At 32.8% G+C, this 21152-nt stretch overlaps 1 protein-coding gene across 1 annotated transcript in view; it reads left to right on the top strand.

Annotated features, from left to right (window-relative positions):
* Window positions 1-16123: 16123 nt before the first annotated feature.
* Window positions 16124-21152, top strand: part of LOC123712782 (GAS2-like protein pickled eggs) — a 56268-nt gene continuing 51239 nt past the window's right edge. Inside the window, exon 1 of the mRNA XM_045666038.1 lies at window positions 16124-16243. The gene's annotated coding sequence lies outside the window, so the exon portion shown is untranslated. The remainder of the gene's footprint in view (window positions 16244-21152) is intronic.

A 21152-nucleotide genomic window follows, 5' to 3' on the forward strand; every position in this document is an offset into this window, starting at 1 on the left:
TAACGAGGAAGTAAAAAGATTTAAAAAAATATCAATCATTACATATCCTAATGGAATTGGAGTCACATATTGCGCACGCGACGTTTGATTAAATATCTGTCTATTTCTGTCGTATTCATTCAGAGTACAATGAGTTACTGTTTTGGACACTCAGGGTTCTGTACCGACCTGGCGCCAGTCTAACCTTTGGGGTCATACTGAGAAATTTGACCTTAAATTCTGACTGATAACAACCTTACTAGATTACTCAATAGTTCGTTTATCGTAGTAAATATGAAAATAATTTTATATTATTTATTTCAAATGGTTTATGACGCAAGGTATCAAATTAAAATATACATTTAATTGAAATGTTAGCAAATATATGCAAATCTTAACCTTTTGTAAGATGAGAAATGTATGAAAGTAGAACTGAAAGAGGTTGAATTTGTTAAAACTAAGACTAATTTATTTGATGTAAAATAATCAATGGCGCTACAACGCATCTAATATGAATATGTATTTCCTTTTTTTAGTTTTTTTCTTTACTAGGGTGGCCTGGAAGAGTTGTTAACGAAGTAGCATCCTTTATAATTTTTATGTACTATTATGTTACTTGTTTTTCTATAAATGTAACGCAGTGTAAATAAATAAATAAATCTTTTTAGGTCTGGGACTCTATGTCTGTTTCATGATCATATGTTAATCTAATAGAGAAGTAGGTTATCTGCCTCCTGTGCCTCACACGCCAACAACAACAGCCGTTGTTCTCGCGATTGCGCCGGTTTCCTAGCGATGTTTTCTTTCAACGTTCGACCGAATATTAAGTGCGTACACAAAAAGGAAGTCCATTGCTTTACAGCCGGGATCGAAGCTACGACCTCAGAGTCACACGCTGTAGCTACTAGGCCATCATTGCTCATTTTTTTATACATTTATTATTAGCTGTAGCAGCTTAACGTTCGCTATAACCCCTTTCTTTGTTAGGAGAGTGCATAACAGTTAATATCTTTTTCTGAATGACGTTTTGTTATTCAAACTACATACAAGTCCCATGCGGCAGTATCGAGTTATTGCTAGTAACCCTCTTTGGTTTATCAACAAATAGAGTTGGGTGGCCGTAGAGAATAGACAATATTTTTGTAAGGCCAAAGTCATAAAATTTATCAACCCGGGTGGTAACTGCTATTTCTATGGGTTTGTGAAAAGAAATATTAAATCATTTCTTTGATTGCGTTTGATATAGATCACCTCACACTAATTTAACATCCTTACGAATACCTGCCGTCCTGACTTTGCATACTGGCTACTTCTAGAAATATAAAAAAAAACAAATTTAACGTATTTTATGACAGTGAAACCTTTTTTAATATTAATAAAAAAGCAATAATATTGTACTTGAAATCTTTCTTATTTTAGTAGAATACGAAATGTTCTTTCTCGAAATTTAAAGAGTAGCAATAAAAATTAGCAAGTGTAAAATCTACTTTATGAGTAGAAAATATTTTTTTTAAAGTTACATAAGTTAAAGGAGGATATTCCTCCTTTAAAGAGTAAAGAAACAAATTTTCACGAGAATAAGGAAGCTGCAGCTCGACTTTTGTAGCGTTGAAACAGTAACATTGTGCTTATAAAATACAATTAAAAGTTAACTACGTGCTAGACTCCACACTATTTTAAGCTTTATTTACTTAGTAACACGAGATAGTATGGCTTAACGTTTGCAGTATGATTGTTTAACTTAGAACACGTGTGCAGTCTCCCCCAGTGTTTGTCACTAATTTTATGTTTAGTCCCGGAGATGCTATATTCTCTTTACACTTTACATATTACGTAAATTTTGTAAGAGCAGTTTTTTGGTATTCATATTTCTATAAAAAGTCTTCTTACAATTAAATGCAGATGTTTGCGTTCAATATTTTATCAAACTTGGTGGATTTCATTTAGAAATATCCAGAATTTTATAATAGATGAAAATTAAGTTCTTGTGATTTTAATCGCAAAAACGGGTTGAAATGTTTAATTATCGTTATCAAAAAACATGTGTTAAGATAGGTAGATGGTCAGAGGAATGAATAAACAATAATTTGTTCATTAAGTTTTAGTCACGAAAATTAAAGTCCTTGTTATAGCAATCTAAAACCGATGTCATTCTTATTAAGTAAAATAATCTAAGTGACAGTATCTATATTCCCATGTAGTTCAGATTTGAGAGGCGCTCGCAGGTATCACTCCTATGTGTCATACGAATTGGATTTTAATAAATCTAAAATACGAAATCGAGCAGGTCACCTCACTCTTCGACTAATTTCTCAGTGGAGTGACCGGAGCCGTCTGGAACCCTTGTTAACGATGTGTGTAATGATTATTTTTTACTTTCTCATGTGAATTACTATTATGCTGCGCATACGGCTTGCGTAATAATGGAAGTCGTAGACGTCATCTGTATCATGAAGGGTTTATTAATAAATAAAAATGTTTCATTATAAACAATGCATGCAATATGTAAGATTTGAAAATCAGGGTTCCCAGTTTTTCCATAACAAACTTTATTGTAATATTTCCATCACACTATTCCTTTGTTTTTCAATGACATTTTTTCTGTGTGGGTGCATTCATTTTATTAAAATAATATTTATTATTATTCCAAATTCAAACTAGTTCTAAATTTAATAAGGTCACAGACATATATATAACGTTCGAAAATTGTAATACTTACCAGACCATTTTTGGATTTTGAATGCTCCGAATAAAAAACTAGGCCTTAAAACATGAATGGTTTGATTCATGGGCGAGTAATTGATAGTGAACGGTGAATGATATCTAACTGACATGCTAATAAAAACCCCGCTGCCGATTGACATCCGGTATCAGATTTACAGAGGGAGTTAACGAACAAATTTTTGTAAGTACGATCTTGAATCTGATCTTGAATAAATCAATAGCTTTCCAGGATAATTTATCTATTGTATATTACTTTTTAAGAAAATTATAGGTTGCCTTGTGGCTCAATGGTTAAGCGCATATTTTATTTATATTCTGGCTTTGATTCAATAGTCAATTGTTTCGGAATGGAACTCATGATCATTTTACTGGCCTTTAAAGAACATTGACAGTATCATGTCATTATTCATACAACTTTTCCACTTCAGTAGTGGGCCACTAAAGCAATTCTTATGTATTCTTTTGGAAGGAATATGTTCTTGCTTTTATTTCACCAATTACTATTCATGAGTAATATCTACACTGATATTTCAAACCGATGACGTACTCCGGTCGGCCTTTGCCTAAGCACAGTTCTTAATGAGTGACAGTTTTCAGGAAAACTATTTTTTTATTTACCAACAGCCAACAGGTTTGCACCTAAGCTTACGTCTGCCCGTCTCTTGCTCTGTCCTCCTGTTTTCATTTTCCAGTGTTCTCAATGATAGACAATTTAGAGTGGCGGTATAAAGTATCTTATTCTTGATTGGGTTTAAGTATTTGATCTGATGTTTTTGAAATTTTTGTCATCTCGTTTCTGAGCTGAAAGGGAGTAGTTGACAAACCCCACGGTGACCGGCTTGGTAAGGTTTGATTGATCGAAAATCCTTTATCGAAAATAATCTCTTTTGTTGTTTTATTTGTTAATAACTACATGATAGTCCGAAATTCTAGGTCTATTATACTTTTTTCTATAACTGTGAGGCTATTATTATACATAACTTGGGGGGATATTATCCCCTGCTGGCGTTCTTCATAACAATTTATATCAAAGCTTTATTGGATAAGTAGGTCAAGGGAAGTGACCTTTCAATAACAGATAACACAGGAGCAATCACTAAATTTGACAGACACATAATACCAGATGTACGACAGGCGATTCTCTACGCTCGATTTGATTTGATTTCATCTCATATTTACGCAGGTCTTTGGACCACCAGTAGCATAATTCCCGTCACTACTGTCATTTAATTCTGATTACGATTTTGTTTTGACGGACATATATAACAAACAAATTATTAGAAGGAGGTTTCGTGTAATAAATTGCAGTACCTAATAATTAGAAATTTTAATAGTTTGGCATCTGTTTCAATAATATATGTCTACGGGTGAGATATGAGTTATGACTAAACAATCATTTTAAAATTTTTTAAAAATAATTTTTATGTATGATATGGTCCTGACCTGTCTGATACTGAGAAAACATTTTATATTAAAAAGGTAATAAGTGGCGTTACACCTCTATATCAGTCTTGATCTCAGCTTACATTCGTTATTGTGACAAGTATCTCTTCTTCTATGCCTGACACAAATCGTCGATTGGGCCTAAGACATATCGGTTTCCTCACGATTTTCGCTTTCATCTAATAAGTCACAGTTAGATGCAATTGGGAAGAAATCCAATTTTTTAAATTCAAATTTGCCGTGTGCAGTTTAATCTAACTTAAAAGATAGTATAGCCTACATATATATAATTTTACTCTACGTGTGTATGTCACTGAATTCCTCCTTAACGGCTGGACCGATTTGAATGGCTGTTTTGTATGCGTTTGGGTACGGGCATATGGCGCTTAAGTCGGTACTCTCATACTTTGTTTAATATCCTAATCGCTATCGGTAATCGAAATATCATGCAGGACAACGTCTTTCGTGTCCGCTATTATTTTATAAAAATATACCTACGCCTCTAATGGAAAACCTTGGGTTTTTCGAATTTGGTTAATACTGTATTCATCGCAGTTATTTGCCTAAAGTTTTTATAAATTGTTGTTACAGTAATATTGACAGGGTCGGTTAAAAAATGATTGAAAAAGATGTATGTTCAATCACGTTGATGACATCATGTATGGTTTGTAAAGGTCAATCGAAGATTATAGAAATATTACTTTAGAGTATTATAAGTATCGGATCAAGTAATCAGTTTTATTACTTATCTGATTTTATAACGGAGACTTTGACTCGGAGACTGACTTTGAACGGAGACTCTATTAAATAATAAGAAACACTGGTAAGATGTTGTTAAAATAGTGTAAAAACTGATTTAGTTAATATGAATAAAGTGTCTGACCGAGTAGGTCTTATTAAAGTCATGACAAGTGCATTATATAAATGTCACCGGTCACATGGAAATATTATGAACTCCCTCAAATTAAGCCCTGAGAGTAGGCATACTACATTCTTAAGATTGTGCGTATGTTAGTCATATAAGTGGAGTTGATACATGCATCTCAATTTTATCATCGGACGTCGAGGAAGAATACGAAATTCCACCCGTATCACATCGACATCCGTCGTTTAAAAACTGAGCCACTTTTAAGGCAGTTTTGCTCCGCAACATCACTATGTGGACCCAGCTGCCCATTGAAGTATTTTCAAACTAATTCGACTCAGGAGTCTTCAGGAAAAGAGCGTACCAATTCTTAAAAAATCGGCAAGGCACTCGCGAGCCCTCTGGCATTGCGGTATCACTTAACATGAGTTGAGGTTCAGGGAACAGGAGGATCAATAAAATAAATATATTTCTTTATCTAACCAGATTTACGTCCTATACTCCCAAGGACTATCAAAATTGTTAATTGGAATTACACAATCAAATTTAAATTGAAAACCTTTTTTTTTTTCGACTTTACCAAAAATTTCTGCATATTTATTGTGTGCTTATTTTATCTTGTATACACTTTGGTTTTCATTTTTTTTTTTGAAGCACTTATGTTCTCTTCAATTGACATACACTTTAGATATGCAGTAGATTGAGTACTATGTATGATGTGACAAATAGTAAACTTTTATAAATTTATAAACCCATGATTAATATTTGCGTAAAAAAAAATGTGTTTCATTTTTCGACCGTCAAGCTGTAATGCACTCGACATATTGAAATGAATATCAACTTAAATAAATTAAACATTACAAAAATGAATCAGTACGCAACGGATACAATTTCATTAATTAAAAACGCTGTTGCAGAATAGTAATCGTTTATTAAAATCTTAACATAACAATGAAATACAGTATTTACAATTTTCTTAATCTACATAGTAATAATTAAAAATTAATAAAAAGAAAATTAAAACTAATTTAAATAGTTTGGTCCCTATGGCAGTGTACCTATAACGCGGGCAGCATTTCCACACGCTACGGCTCCAAAGGGAACAAAATCGAAGTTGGAGGAAAGACTCTTATATTTGTAAAATTATATTATAAGGGTTACCGTATTTTATTATTACAAAGTATCTTTTTAATACTTCGTATGTAACTGTTTTCTTAGAGCAAGTTTCCGATACGAGACTGCCCGAACTAACTCCTGTATATCACTATCCAATACATTTTTCAGGTAGTCAGAGCTCGTCAGACCTAGCGCCAAGTGTTTCTGCATCTTACCTTAAGGGCCTAATAATTTAAAATGGTAGTTAGTTTAAGCGATTGAAGTTGAACAAACACTTGAAAAACAACATAAATTGTGTAAAATTCACTATAGACTATGAAATGTAATGATGTAAAATATAATACAGAATTTTCGGGTATTTGAAATGGGTTGATAATAAGAGGACATTTTTACAGCGTATAACTCAGTACCAATCTCCTGGTTACCTCGAGAATAATGAATGAAAGACGCACAGAGATGTCTGCCCGCATCAAGGAGTTTAAAATATCGGCTAGTGAATACAATAAAACAGTTTTTTTTCATTGTAATCGTATGATTCACACAGAATTATCGTAAAACTTTAATTTCCTCTGACAATGACACGAAATTGGTTCAGCCCACACCGACCTATAATTGGGTCTAGGGCGTTTTATATTGTTTTTTTTAAATATACACATATCTAAATACATAAAAGTCAAACAAATTTTGTTAAAATTGTATGTACACTTTATCAGAGTTTTTTTCTGTCAAATTGTCGTTTAAAGAATGAGTTTGGTTTATAAATTCAATTGTTTTGCTCGTAGTCACAATTAGGTCAGGTCCTATCAATATTGTTTCATTATTACTATTCTCAGTAACTGTTCCTATCTGATAAATGCTTCATACACTACCTGTGCTCCGATGCGTCAACGTTAAGTTATTCTAAAGATTAGCGCATATAAACAAACCAACGTTTTGACTTAACAGTTTATTTACGTGTAATCATCCTATAAAAATTCTTTGTTTTAACCACGACTGCCTGGTAAAATGATTAACGGACCGAGTGCTAATAAATATCTGTTACCGAACATAACTGTTAGAAAAATAAAGTAAAGTTTGTAAGCTCGTAGGTTTTCCTTGGAATTTATATTACCAATATGCCTCGATATATGTGAATGTATGTACTGTTCTAGACTTCCGTGGTAGTCGGAATTCCAAAAGTCGTAGAACGAAAACTTTTCTTACAAACGCTGCCTTAACGATGAGAGATATATGAGTTTTAGAGTTAAAGAGCTAAGTTCTCTATAAATATGTCAGCAACAGCCTATCTTTATGTTATATAAAAACAAGTCTGCTATTAGTGTGTTTGCGATTAACTTAAAAACTACTGCACAGAATTTATTGCAGTTTTCACCAATATCTAGAATAGGTATATCTAGGTAGCCTACCTATATATACATAGCTAGGTAGTATCTAGGGTAGGTATTAACGGGTTTCACAGTTGCCTATACAAAGCCGGGTTGATTCACTAGCAAACAAATAATAAATTGCGTATGCTTTATTACTTATGTATACTGGAATTTTTACATTAAAATATCTTATATATCCTTATCTATTGCTAGTGAAACTTAATAATCCATATACGTATAATTGGCTGTTAATTGAATCAAAGTGACTAAACGCATGTCACCCCCTGGTGTGTCAAAGTTGTAATTCCATGTGTGTATGCGCCTTGACTGTGCAGGGCCAGTCACCCGGAAGATATGCCAGGTCTTCGTAACGAACTTGTACATAGAGTTTATTTGCGTTTAATTTTGAGGGTTTATGCTTGGTCCCTTAATGTGGCATGTTTCCGTCCGTTATACCAACTTGACCATTGTTTTGGCATGGTATACATTGCAAATGTAAAACTGGCGCCGCCGCAGCTGAAGAGAAGAAAAAACGATTTGTTTGTCAAAACTGATTATTAATGATAATTAATAATTTATTTTTTATAATATATACATATATATAATGTGTACATGTAATTTATTTCAGATTTCACATGATTTATCGAATCAAACACTCAGTGTTTTTTAACGTGGGGCCCATGCACATAAGGGGGCAATTTTTATTGTTATTGCTATTCTTAAATTTATTTGGAATTCGATTTTCGAAAAAAGGTTAGGATGCACTGACGAATAAAAGTTAATTTTATTTTATTTTTAGTTTAGTCTTTTGGTCAAATGTCAGCTAGGAAATAAATTTAATACTTTGTGGTGTATTTAATTTCCTATAAAATAAAATCATTTATTGCATTAATCGATGCCGTATCACAAATGTAAACAACTTATTGATTAAATTATGCCTTTGATAAGAAAAGTAATTTTGAAGTTGGCATTTCACGTATTTCTCATTGCTGAAATGTAGGTGTTCATTAATGTTAAGTAATAAAAATAATAGCATTTTTTAACCTTGTGATTTTATATTGTTATAGCTTAAAATATAACATTTTTATTTGTTTCAATTTTTAATCGGATAAGATTTTAAAGTAAACAGTATACTAAGATTTGTTATATTTATTCGTTTTGTAGAAGTACGTACTTCTACCGCTATATTTTATATAACTAACAACAATTATATTTAAAGGCTCGGCTTCTCCGCAGGCTCGTTTGGCGCTAACATTAAAAATAAACATTTTGACAAGTCGGTTCAAACCCCATGCACGATATTTTCTACTACTACTACAATCAATACTGACAACAAAGAATCAAGGCGAAGCTCTCACTTTATAACCGACAGCTATACCGATCTCAATAATTAGTTTTTATTCTACGCGATCCCAAATTTGCGACTTGCGACATCAGCGCTACGGATATTGAGAGAACTACATCGAACTTGCATACAAAGTCGGGATAAGCTGCCGTCTAAACTAGGGCCAAGAATGAGGTTTTATATGTAAATATAAAACCTCATTATATAATCTTTGTTTTTAGCCTTCGATCACTTAAAGTACTTAACAATAATCTTATTTGTTTTCAATTTAAAATTGCTAAATATCACGACGTTTGTTGCGATTTACGTCTTATCTCATGAACATGATTTAGGTTTAGAAACGATAAATAGGGTCAAGTCTGACTCCCGTACATCAGGATGATATTGAATTTTGGCATCGTTTCTGAAACTCACCCTCGTAATAGTAATCATTGATATTATAAGTTAAATTCAAGCATTAAATAGCAATAAGATTAACTTATAATTGATTATTTTAAAAATAAAAATGAGCTACGTTGAAGGACTAGGACGCGTGATAAAATATCCAGCGTGTCAGAATAACCTACGGTACGAAACTGAACGAAAATAAACATTCGTAAGCAATAAACCTCAAACTAATGCTAAACTTCTAGGTACTTCGTAGGTTTGACCCCTGTGCACCAATGGACTTTATGTGTATATACGCATTTAACAATCGCTCGAACGGTGAAGTAAAACCTAGTGTTGAAACCGGCATGTCTTAGACCGAAAAAGTCGATGGCGTATGACAAAGAAACAGGTACAGAAATCTGAGGCAACAAGGTTGCAACACCAATGGTTATTAACAGAGTAGGAAATAAACTGTATTTGGGTTTCAATTATACATCTTTCGTTGTCTACTATTTATCATAGAGTAATATTGGATTAAAGCAATCTTAACTCGAATAGCCATGTTTGAAATGCATACATAGTTTTCCTCAGTACTATAATATTTACCAAAATAAAAATGGTTGAAATGGAGAAATGCGTCGAACGAATTTTTTGAGTCTAGCAATTCATGCCATTTATTCGATTTTTACGACACTTTTGAACTTTCACATTATCTTATTAAGTGCAATGAAATCTTTAGAATTATTCCCATAAACGGACACAATGCAGTGACAATCGGGCAATGACCTTACTTCCCTATATAGATTGGCGCCGCGTGCGCGACGCGTAAGATATGTGACTAGCACTAACTATGCGAACTGAACGAACGCCAAACTGACTTAAGATGAATTTCTAGGTGTGAATTGCGTTAAAATAACGTAATTTTTTTTTCTTTTTATAATACAACTCTGCGAAAAATTAGATAAAAATGTTTAGAACTGGCCAGTTAGAAACATTGCTAATGAAAACTTTTTTTTACTTTTCAATTTTAGAACCCTTTGGTAACCTTATGTACCTAGTATATTGTATTCATTTGTCATTTGTTTTTGTGAATTGGCGGCAAATCTAAACTCTTGTTAAACGTGAAAATTAACCTAACGCGAGAAAGTTTTCGATCAATGATTTATTATGACTGTCGTTGTGGGCTTATTCAAAAACAAAGCTATGATAGGCTGCGATTAGCATTTCTTAATGAAGCCCCATCTCGTGCCACTATTTACAATTGATGTAACGAGTTTAAGCGTGAACGTAGCAATCTCAATGATGATCCGCGTGAGGGACGTCCTTTAACAGCGACTACTGAAGATAGCATCAGTGCTGTGCGACGCATGATAGAGGAAGATAAGAGATACGGGCAAGGCATTGGTATGAGTCAGGTTTAAAAAATATTACACGAACGATTTAGGCGTCAGGAAGCTTTGTACCAGATGGATTCCCCATACATTAACGGACCGCCAGAAACACGTTTGCATGGACTGGTGTCGCCAAATGTTAGAAAAGTTCAACGGCGGTGACTCAAATGCTGTATTTGACATCCTCACAGGTAATGAAAGCTGGATATATTCCTACGAACCCGAAACCAAAAGACAATCAGCTCATTGGGTGTTTCCTTTCGAGGATCGGCCAACTAAGGTAAAGAAACCAAGAAGTCAAGGAAAAAAGATAATTGTCTCATTCTTTTGACGGAAAGGTCATTTCCGTCAAAATGGAAGGACAGTTACTGCAGACTGGTATTTCAATCGCTGTTTGCCGGTTGTCATGGAAAAAATTCGACGGCAGCACCCTCGAAGCAGGATCCTGCTTCACCACGACAATGCTTCAGCGCACTCCGCAAGACGGAGGACGGACGGCATTAGCTACTTTCTACATTAAGCCGTTTTTCATTTCTTAAACATTTTCAGTGTTACGTAGCTGCCCACTTTAGTATTTCCGAACTAATTCGACTTCATGAAAAGGCCATGCTCACGAGCCCTCTGGTATTGAGAGTGTCATCTGATGTTAAGTGACACCCATGGGCGGCAGTATCACTTAACATCAGGTGAGCCTCCTGCCGATTTGCCATATTTTATTAATTATTTTATTTATTGGTTATGCACGAAAACGATAAGAAAATACATTTTTTGGAATAAAATTTATATTTTGTGGTAGTTATAGTAATAATTTGAATCTTTTTAAAAAAAATTTTAATACAGCAGGATTAGAATGGAGGTTTCAGACATGGTTCCGCTAGATGGCGCTCATACGATAAACAACATCCAGGTGTTAATAAACATATTTGTATTATGTAATTTGAAACAATATAGAATTTTCACCACAACTTTTGGAAAATATCCTTCACTGGGTGTCCTAAATACAAAAATAAAAATGTTCATGTCATATATTTGTTTTCGTATAATTAATACCTTACATACGAAATTTTATATTAAATCAAAGTCAAGTTTTGACAATCACATCGGGTCTTAAGATTTTAAATGTGTTTGAACAGATGTGTCTCTCCTAGGTGACTATGATAATAGGTCTCGTCATTAAAGTTTTAAGTTCTTATATACATTTAATAAGTACTATACAAATATATCTTTATAAAAACTTTGTATTTATTGAAAAATATACATAATGCCTTTTGGACTATTGGCAGAATAATCTATAGTATAATAACAAAATATAAATGAAATAAATAAAAATGTGTCCCTCTTGCCCCATTAGAGACAATATCGCCCACTTACTGAACATTTATTTAATTCAAATAGTATATTATTCCTTCACATTCATTCTGTAACAGCTGTCAGGACCCGTGTCATTCCTAAAGTGAATGTCAACCGCATACTTAGTGACAGCTGCAAATTTTGCAAACATGGAATTTGTTCAACGAAACTGTTCAACGAAATTTTATAAAGTTCATTGCTTGTTTTTGTAAAAACAGTTGCTATGACAGGCTTAATATACTTTGTTAATCAATATAATAACTCGATACTGCCGCATGGGCCTTGTCTGTAGTTAGAATAACAAAACGTAATTCTCGAAAGGATATTAACTGTTATATCGCTCTCTATATAACTCTCCTAACAAAGAAAGGGGTTATAGCGAACGTTGAGTTGCTACAGATAATAAAAAGCGATTCATAAAATATTCAGTGTTGGCCTAGTGGTTTCAGCGTGCGACTGTTACACCTGAGGTCGTAGGTTCGATCTCTGGCTGTGCAGCAATGTCCTTCCCTTCTGTGTGCGCACTTAATATTGGCTCTAACGTCGAAGGAAAACAGAAAAGAAGCAATCGACGGCGTGTGTCAGGCACAGAACGCCTGGGAAGGATCACTTATTTGCCTATTAGACTGACAAATGATAATCCAACAGATACAGAAATCTGAGGCTGTAATGAGGCTGAGGCTGAGAATAAGTGTTGTAGCGCCACTGATTTTTTTAAATAGATATAAAACTCCAATGTTTTGTTAATTTTGCCGAGTATTCGTTATTCATCGGAACATATTCGTATGCTAGTGAACGGTATACTTGTGCACTATAGTTGTAAATGCCTAAAGACCTTAAGTTTTTAGTACTGAAATTTATTGTTACTGTTCTATTAGTTAGTACTTATTAATAAAGAAATTTCGATGTTTATATCACAAACAACAGAATAACACCCCTGGTTTTATAGTGGCTATCATTTAATGTCATACTTCCGCGATCCATAGCTCTCGGCTTGTCAGCGCTTGCGTCACTGAAATAGCCCTTTCAGCTTGCATTCCGTTCTCGAGTCACCTGTGCAGTATATCATTACCCTACTTTTAAATTCTTGAAGTTCTTATAATAGGGGAGCCCAAGCGGGGATTTTGCGCATTGTCAGAGCGCGTCATAAAAACATATCAATTATTTTTGAAAAAAGTTGTCTATGCAAAACTTGTTCAACCCTATATTTTTAAGATTTGTATGGATCAGTGACCAAAATTATCTTCTTAAATTGCGTTCTTCATTACTGAATTTCGTGTTGGTGTTGCATATCTTACTCCATTCCCCAGTTTTTGGGGAAGCCATAGATAGCGCCTATGTCGGTCAAGCGAGTAGGGGATCAGGGTCTCTGCTCTACCGATCACCACAAGTTTCTCCAAGTTATCGGGACCTCTGAAAATCGATTATAATATTCTTAAATTAATTAATATCAGTTCAGAAGTTGGACTGAAACGACTCAAAATACAAAGCATATATAACGAATACATAGCATAACATATATGTAACAATAATAAAACTAGTTTATTTACAATTCATACATTTATTTATTTTTTATTACTCGCTACCGTAGTTCTCTTCAGTGCCATTGATCCCCTTTTGCAATAATTATGATATGCCCTGCAATGTGTAAAATACTTATTCAATAACAAAGTGATTCCTTCCAAATTTTCAGCCTTTTCGATAAGATAATATAAATATAAAACCAACGGGATTGATTACCTAGATGTTGACAGGTCACCGTGGATTCTAGTCGTATGTTTACGAAGGTGATCGTGGTTACTTTAAGATAAGGCGCTTGACGCTTCTGAGTTTGGGGACCAAACCATTGCCGAAGATTCCGATTGCCGAAGACGTGACATGTATATTACCTGTATATTTAATTGAAGTTGTATATACAAATTATAAATTGATTATTAAACTACAGAATAATAATTAAATATTGATAAATAGGAAATTAAATTGTATGCATTTGGTACTCGTTGCGTATAAACATAGACCTATATTAGTTTGTAAATTGTATTGACCTTGCATATCACGGATCAATTATTGTCAAAAGACACCGCTCACCTTCAGCCTGGTAATTATTTCATTAGGCCTAGTTTTGCTGTAAGGCGATACAACTCGCGGTTGTGTCTGGCGCCGATTAACGCCCTACATACTTAGCGATTAGACGCCGTGTATAATATGGTTCGTCCGGTTGGCTAAGGCCAAAAGGCCAAAACCACTATAGAATCGAATTGTGAGTGTAATGTCCGGTGTCATAAAGTTTGAAGACTTGTTGTTTAGATTTATCAAACGCTACTCTAGCAAACGTCGTGATATTTAAAGGGAAACACTTTAACCGTAGTTTCTTACCATTACAGCAACTTAACACAAATTCGATAGAAAATATATAAACAACCTAAAAAAATTCAGAACAAATAATGGACAATGCAACTCTTGTGGATTCTGTTAAACTTAATATCAAATATAAATTATTATCTGTGGAAAATATTATCTAATATCACAAATATAGAGTATTTACATTACTTACATAGTAATAATAATAATTCAAAATGATAAAATGTAAATTATTATTTATTTTCATGTTTGTCTGATATTTTTCCAGGAACCGAACGATCTGTTCAAAAGTAACAAAAATATCACTTTCGCATTATTAAGTAATGTTATCAGAGATTCAGCATTGTTAAATTAATTAACTCTTTCATAATAGTGTTAATGCGCGTAACAGAAAGTATGAGAAGAAATGAAACAAAGAAACCATCCCACGTTCATCAAGTTTCTATCGTGACAATAGTGGAAAAGTTAACTTGTAAGTTTCATATTTAATAGCTACCTACACAAAAATACGAATATTAACAACCGCCTTCGCAGCTTATTTAATATGCGAGGCTAGAGAAAAGCATATGTTTTTCTTTTTTTATGACACAAGAGGCATAAAACAGACCAATCGAACGACAGAATATACCCGGACAATCTATGCGAACGCATAGTTCAGCAACTTTAAGTACAGATACCGGCAAACTTCTTGAGCATTAAACAAGGGAGTTGGGGAAAGTTTTCGCATCGTACACAGCGCGGGACACATACGTCAACTTATTTACCAATCACGCGATCGACACGTCATTCTCCCGAAGCCCCCCCTCCCACTCCCTCCCAGTGATACATACAAATCGCTTGTTTAAGATGTTTGCACGACACCGGGTGTCTCGCTATCCCATCGAATATAGTCCCAGCAAATTAAAGTTAATGTCTATAAGAAAGTATCTTCCGTGTTAGGTAATAGGTTTAACCATAAAGTGGCTATAGGCTATTGAAATCCAATGTATTTTCTCAGCCTAATTAACAAGTAAAATTCTAAAATCGTTAATTTCAAATACAGGACCTGGCCCAGATGGCTTTCGGTCGTACTTCGCAAAATCGTTTTATGACGTTCTCTTACTGCTGATAACAATTGCAAATCTTTATCTTCAAATCTTCATTGGGTATCTTTTTCCATGTATGAAAAACAGCACATCTAATACCAGGGCATACATCCGGAGACAAATTTTACGTATGCAAAATATAGGCCAATTTGTATTCTAAATACTTTTGCTAAAGTGTTTGAACGCGTCATTTACAATAAAATTTATAATTTTTCCATTACACTGTACTACATATTATATACTCTTACTGCGGTTTAGGGAATACATTCATACAATTTGATATTGAATCAAATCAATTGAGTTCGGTTATATACTCCGACTGAAGTAAGGGAGAATATGAATTTTGTTCATGATGAATGCAAGTATTTTACAATGTTTTAATTTGAAGGTTAGGATATCGTTTAGTTACTTGCTGGTAAGTTACCTTAAAATACCCTGTGTGATGTTTTCAGTTTTAAAAAGTTGCTTAGAAGAGTATTCTTATATTTTTTGCACCCAAGTCTTTAAACGGTTTTATAAATTTTAAATTCCGTTTTACTAGTGAATCGATCACCTGCTGCTACATTGTAACCCGCAGATGTTCAGGTAGACGCCCAAATCGAGAAATACAAGGCCGACTCTAAATTCGATTAAAAACTGAGATAAATCTCGAAATTGCATTCTTCAAGGCCACCTGCCCTGCGCATACGCATCCCAACGCACGCGCCGACTCATTCAAGCCAGTCTGCCACAAGCGCTCCGCATAAGTGCACGTGTTGAATAGAACGCTTCTTGATATCGCGATAAGTGCTGTGTTAATAACGGATTTTTTTCGTGTCGTGGACCGACGAGTTTCTTTAAATTTTGAGGTATTATTTTTCGTTAATTTTGACTCTTTTGTATATTACAACTATTTTATATATTATGACTCAAATTACTTAGCATTGTATCCTATTAGGAGCCCTTATCGTTTAGTCAGTAGGTACTTATTCGGATAGAAATAAAGTTTATCATTGTTTACGTCACATTTCAATGATAATTATTGATTAAGGTTATGTCTAATAAAACATTGATTAAAAAGGAAATGTATGCATCAATTTTTTATTGATCGAAATAAATTAAAGATATATTTTTTAATCTGTATTAAACAAACATAAAGGTAGGTTTCGCTGTCTGTGCGCCATTTTTTTACAAGTCTATATATCTAGACAAATCGACAAGTACAAGCTGGATAGAATTCTCAGACATTAAAAAAATTCATACGTGGGTGAACAAAATAATTTATAAAATACCGTCAATCGAGATAAATAATTATTTCACTATGATAACTATTTTACGTACGGTTAAATAATCGGAAATTTAAAAATGACAAAAACACTATAAGGAACTATTAATTATACATTAAATTCTTACAAATATTAAAAACGTTTTTGCAATAATTTTTATTTATGTAAATTTGGAATTTAAAAAAGTCGGCAAAGCGTATAATACAACATAATTGGTACAAGTTTTTTACTGCTATTTTCTCTTTAATTAAAACTATTATATGTCTAAAAGAGAAACCGTTAATTTACAGGATTTGAAAATCATGTAAACGAAACATAAAAACATTTTAATTACGTTAATTTAATTACATTTTTAATACTTTAGAATGATCCCTCATTTTCAATTCAACAAATTAGTTTTGCAAATTTATATTTATTTTAATATAAATTAAGCATGAAATCTCCCTTTCTATATATATAAAAGAACGTTTAAATACTTAGCAAAACTCTTAAATGCAAAATCATTTTATTGTCAACGCGTCTGTCTAAGAATCTTATAAAATAAATATAACACACTTTAAAATACATCTTAATGCATTTAATTACAAATTTTTCTATTTAAAATTATCCTAGTTTTTTTACAGCTCTTTGGTGCTTGTCATTGAAATGTTTGATAAGCTAGGTAGTTAAAGTACATAAACCTTTTGTAACAGTATTTTTAATAAATATCAAGTCTTGGAAAACAATTGATAAATTATTCTTACTTAATATCAATTTATAGATAGAAATATTTTTATAGCAATATAGTGACTATACAAAAGCACGGTATATTGCATTCCTCATGGAACTAAGCGAAGGACTTGAAGCAAAGTTCCAAAGAAATAAGATATTTCAGTTTGGCTATTTCGAGAATCGCCCCGGGGACCGGCCCCTATCTCATGATTTAAATATAGAATTGAATATTATCTTAACATGGATTTCGTTTATTAAGTACGGATTTTGATTAAAGTTTTAGGTACCACAGATAAAATATTTTAGTTATTATTTACATTGTATGAAAGCTAATGAATTTGAGGGTGCTTCTTTCAAGTAAAGTTAGGTTTAGGAACCGAAAAGAAAAATTGCTAATGACGATGCTAATATATTATGCGCAATTGCCCAAGTTGTGTGGTTGCTCAATCCTAGAGTTAACAGTAGTTTTAAATGTGAACAGACTAAAATTTATAATACATTTGATTCGATTTTTTCACCAATAAAGAATCTCTCTTTATTTAGAGAGATTACAAAATATTACTTTTAAAGGTAATGTGAATGTTATCACCTAAAAACGTGCCTATCAATATTATCAATACGATTGTTTTATTATACACAAGATATGTGGACAAAAGAAAATACGATAAATGCATTAGAAATCAATTTCCTTTAATTATTTCGCAATATACGCTTAAGTGTTTTCGCTCCGTTCGACACAAACGATTTTCGGAGTATTATTTTTTCCCAGGTACAGCGATTGCTCTTTAATCAGTTGACACTGAAAGGTTGACATTTGAAAGTGATAACGATTATTTTTCTTTCCAAAGCATAATATCAGCTCCTTATCGCATTTTAGGAAGAGGAGTTAGGAAGTTTATACACTGTAGACAAAGTTAAGCTCTTCCTTATAATAGTCGACCAGTCCCGGCTTCGCTCGGCTAGATATTTTTTTGAATATATTGGAAACAGATATTAACATACTCAGGGATAGTGAAATAGGTTTTAAATCGATTCAATACAATTGAATTCGATACAATGTATCTGTCGGTCGCAATGGCGTTGCTGTCAACTGCCATTGACATAATATCACAGAGGTGATTAATTTAAAATGCCATCGTCAAATCAGTTTAAATCCGGAATGACTATGCAATTACTATTACTATGGACAATCAAAAAGTTGTTAATTAGTAGATCTAGTAATAAGTTACCACAAGAAACGATTTTAAACTGATTTGACTTCGACGTTATTCATTTACAAGCTCTGTGACATAATGACAATGGCAGCTGACAGCAATGCCATTGCTCCGACAAATATTAATAAAGCTTTAGATTAGAAAATAGCTTTCAATATGTTTAAACCAAGTATGTGTATGTTGCGTTTTATATACTATAGAAGATAATGTATAATATATGTTAAAAATATTGCTTTTAATTATACAATTTTAAATATTTTAAATATACAACATAATAAAGTATTTTCAATATAAAACTTACTATTACTACCCGTTAATAATATTTTAATAATAAGACTTTAAAAAATACATTATTGTTTTTATAACATTAAAATAAACACCAAAGACAAATTGAAACCCAGTATAAATATTTTATAATCTATTAATTTATTTTTATGCTTAATGATTGAACAATGTAGTTTGTTCACCATTCTAGCCTCATCCGACCAGGGTGATGACAGCCTATAGATGTAGGGTACATAAATTTAAATATAAAGTAATTAGTAGCCAAAAGACCAGGTAGCCAGTTATTCAAAAATAGTAAATACGCGAGTCTGTCACAACGGCCGCTACACAGATTAGCGTGGCCTACTCATCGGGAGAGATAGCAGATTTTTTTGTAGTATCTGTGCGTAATATTTTTTGTATTGATTATGTTTTTCTCTTAAGTTCTTATTTGTCAAGTAATGTGTGCTGTAGTTGGGTGTTTCGGGCACCAAGGTTAACCCCCTTACTGGTTTTTTTGTATGCTTAGTTTATTTAATTGCCTAAAGCAAAGAGTGACATTCGCGATCACAAATTTATCAAATTTGTATAATAGTTACAGTTAAATTATATCTAGAACCTCATGAGCGCAACTTAGGAGATAGAGATAGATATTATTCTAGAACGTTAATCAAACTTAAATATAGTCAAGAGCTGTCAAACATGTTTTCCTTTATGAAGTTTGACATATGTACATTTAATTTTTGCTCTAGACGAGATTATGACGTGAGATACGAATTAGATGCAATTTGAAGTTTATTTACGTTTTTAGTCACATTTTATACCTTCCAGTTTCTTAGCAATATTATCTCGCACTTTATAAATATGTGTAAAATGTTAGAAATTATATCAGGTAGGGTGCACTGCCCCTATCAACAGTTCTGTTGTGAGACCTTCTTTGCAGTTGCAGGATTGAATATTTTGATATCGGTTTTTAATTTATAATTTCAACTAACATAAGTTACTATTATTGCTATTAACACCTTAACAGGTAAAGATATTTTTATTTAAAGATTAAAATGATAAAACACCAACTAAATTTTCGATTTACGTGTATGTGAGGTAAGTTACATAGCACAGTATTAGCCGTATAACCTTATTGCTATTTAAACAGGATGTACTTAAAAAATAAACGACAAAAGAATTTGTTTGTTGACGGTACCCGACGGAAGTCACCACGTTACGCAAGCGACGGAATACTTGCCTTTTGTCTCGCGATGGCACACAACATTCGCTACATCTGTTTTCTTTAATTTACTATGTTGAAGTACCAGTTGAAAAAAAACTCGAAGACACATGTATTAAAAAATACATGTGTCTTCACTGAGACATCATGAAACATTAAGATCTAGCTTAACTTGAGACTCTTAAATCATTTAAATCTAACCTAATTATACAATACTTATACAAGTACAACACCAAAATAAAACAAATAAAGTAAACGAGCTAAGGGGTATGAATAACAATAAAAGGTTCTAAATACATAAAAACAATAAATTTACAAAATCTAAAAAATTAAAATTCTGTCAGAACAGTGTGTGATCTTCATTCTTACAGAGCATACACGCCATTGTAAATATCTTCAGGTTTAATTTCATTACATATAGGTTTTAAGAACTGTTTTATTAATAATATAGTATCTTGCATGAAGGTTATTTATATGGAATTGTATGAATATATTTTCCTCAATGAATGGCGTCACGATTCTCTGGACTAAACCAAATATAGGCACCTCGTCATGAGGAGCCTTCAGAAAATCAGAGAAATGATTACACATTACGCCGTAGTACTCATAAATATAAATAATATTACGTAACCTGACGTTGTTTAAGAAAGATATTCAACAAAAATAAACATTTATTTTTATTTGTGAAGACCAGAGACAGAAGAGAGGACAACATAGAAAAAAACTATAGTGGCCGCTGATTAATATTGACTCCAATCCATAAAATTCAATGAACAATAATTTCATAATTTTTACATATTCATCCCAATATTTACACAATTTTAAAAGTTTACAAAGACGCATTACGAGTGAACCAATGACTTTAATATTACGCTTGTATGGTTTGTTTTTATTCTGAATAGAATTTCTATGAGCAAGAAAGTAAACAAACTAAAACAATAATTTAAACAAATGCTTATGTTAAATTCAATTTTTGAGTGCAATGAAAGAAGTACCGTAATTTAAGTCGAGCCAATTCAAAACTTTACTTAATATAATGATGTACGTATAGATTATCATCAGAATGAAGCTTATAAAT

Source organism: Pieris brassicae, chromosome 8, assembly GCF_905147105.1.
Source record: "Pieris brassicae chromosome 8, ilPieBrab1.1, whole genome shotgun sequence".
NCBI classification, from domain to species: Eukaryota; Metazoa; Arthropoda; class Insecta; order Lepidoptera; family Pieridae; genus Pieris; species Pieris brassicae.